This window comes from Sinocyclocheilus grahami, unplaced genomic scaffold (genome assembly GCF_001515645.1).
Source record: "Sinocyclocheilus grahami isolate Dianchi unplaced genomic scaffold, SAMN03320097.WGS_v1.1 scaffold222.1, whole genome shotgun sequence".
Lineage (NCBI taxonomy): Eukaryota > Metazoa > Chordata > Actinopteri > Cypriniformes > Cyprinidae > Sinocyclocheilus > Sinocyclocheilus grahami.
The window spans coordinates 3,586,340-3,588,896 of NW_015505401.1; the positions used below are offsets into that span (position 1 = coordinate 3,586,340).

The 2,557-nt window shown below is 39.2% G+C and overlaps 1 protein-coding gene across 1 annotated transcript in view; it reads left to right on the top strand.

Moving 5' to 3' along the window:
- The window catches only part of LOC107596766 (zymogen granule membrane protein 16-like), a 21,287-nt gene that overhangs the window by 759 nt on the left and 17,971 nt on the right, over positions 1–2,557 (top strand). The window lies entirely within an intron of this gene.

Sequence of the window (2,557 nt, forward strand, 5' to 3'; positions counted from 1 at the left end):
TTTCCCTTTAGGATTTCGGGTTGTGGCGGACCATACCCCCCCCCCCCCCCCCAGCCCTTTCATCTAATTCTGGATCCCTCTGGAGTTTGTGCAGTGGGCATGACAATGCGTGAATATTGTTCACCACCCACAAGATTTTCCAAAAATGTTTCACTGTGGTACATCAAACATGCAAAACCATGTAAATAAATGGCTATTGGAAAATTAAAATTGCTAGAAATTCTGGAACAAATTAAAATTACAATATGCATATTAGTCTTAATACCTGACATTTTGCTTCTCCGTTAAATACATAATCTGCATGTTATTCTGTGACCATCTTTTCAAATATATGTTCAGAATCCAGTTGCGTTTTGATGGTAACTGGACAACACCGGTTTGTACAAGCAATGGCAATCCACTGGGGATGTCACTTCGTGACAATTAATCCATCGTTCAGGTTTCTGGAAAATATTACAGTGGCTACATCTAGGAGATTATGTTTTTCACTAGTCGAGGCTGCTCTTTAAAAGTGGGGCAGCCTTATGGAAACTCAGTTGATAAGCTGCATGGAAGCCTTGCGACTCTACCTGTGTGACTCCACTGAGCAAGGACACCGACAAGGCACTTAAGTATCTTTTATTTTCCTTTTGGCACACTTTCTGGTTCCCACATCTAACATGTGTTTCCAATACATTCCTGTTTTCTCTCAACAATGCTCTAATATCAAACACAGACAGCAGTGCAATATTGCTAACCTTTCCAACCCCTGCTAACTTCCACTCACTCTTATCTTCATTCGATCTCAAATGGCTTACCACCACAAGCACTCACAAATCAGGCAACCAGCTTGATGTACACATGCAATTGTATCGCTGACAACATTTTGGTAAAACCTTTACAAATCTATGATCATTTCCCCTGTTGAAAAAACAGCATATGCTGGTTAGGTATGTTTTGAAGCATGACTGCTGGTTTAAGGTGGTCCTTAGCTGTTCATGAGCTGGTTTAAGCTGGTTCTTAGCTGGTCATGTGCTGGTCCTAAGCAACTAGCTCCTGGCTCAAGCCAGCAGCTTTTCAACAGGGTCTTTATTACATTTAATCTACATATTACTACCTGTGTGCCACCGACCCCTCTACCAGTTACTTTTAGGCTATGCTTCCTTTCACACTCACATATTTTCGCAGTGCATGATTAGCACAGTGCACGTAGCTCTGTGTAGCTTTGTTTTTCTGTTGGAATCTCTGTCTTACTATCGTACTGTTGTTTAAACCTCTAAAGAATAATTAAATTCTCACCATATTTCTGATTTTATCTACCAAACTAATTTGACATCTTTCACCTTTAATCTTTTAATCTAAACTGCTAAAGCTGCGTGTTAGCATTGTGATAGCCTGTTACCTTGTCAATCGCATCTCCATTTGTGTTTCCTACCACTTCTTTTTCTCTCTGTTTCGTTTTTTCTGTCGCTCCTTTTTTACGAGTCCATCAAACAACTGTGGTGAATCAGAGTTATTCTACAATGACAGTGAGTAATGGCTTCTCCTTGCATTGTCACGTGCACAGCTTGCCACATGTTTAGCGTATCTGTCTCTGTCAGCAGCGAGGGATTCACATGTGATAAATGCAGGGAAATAGTTAGGCTGACAGAGAAGATCTCAGAACTAGAGACATGCAGCCAAACTTTAATTGAGGACAGTAAGAATGTGAGGGCCCTAGGTATGGCTTTGTATGCGACTAGCTTAGCAAATCATGTACGTTGTTCGGTTTCAGTTGTAGAGCCCATGCAGCAGGGCAACTGAATGATGGTGAGGCGGCATAGTCGTGGGACAAAACATGGCATTAAAGAGGTGTGTGAACTTGTATGTATGATGTCAGACACTGTAATATGCTCTGGTCCCCTTCCTGCTTACCGTGGTGATGAGATACATAGCAGACTGTCGTCACTCAATGGCTGGATGGCTGGAAGTGGTGCCCGCAGAATAACAGATGTAATACAGATAAACAAATGATAAAGCTTGGCTTATTGAATATTAAATCCCTTTATACAAAAGCGCTTATTGTAAATGATATGATCACTAACTCAATCACGTCTCTTTTAGAAGAAAACAAACACAACCCCAAGTATTTATTCAATACAGTGGCTAAATTAACAAAAAAATAATAATAATAACATCAGCAGGTGCTGACATTTCCCAACAGCACAGTAGCAATGACTTTATGAACTACTTTAATTCTAAGATCGATACTTTTAGAGAGAAAATTCTAACCATGCAGCCATCATCAGATCACTCATTCTCTTCTATAGGAAATGAAGAATTGCATAAACTTGTTAAATCATCTAAACCAACAACATGTACAGGTCCATCTCAATAAATTAGAATGTCGTGGAAAAGTTCATTTATTTCAGTAATTCAACTCAAATTGTGAAACTCGTGTATTAAATAAATTCAATGCACACAGACTGAAGTAGTTTAAGTCTTTGGTTCTTTTAATTGTAATGATTTTGGCTCACATTTAACAAAAACCCACCAATTCACTATCTCAACAAATTAGAATACTTCATAAGACCAATAA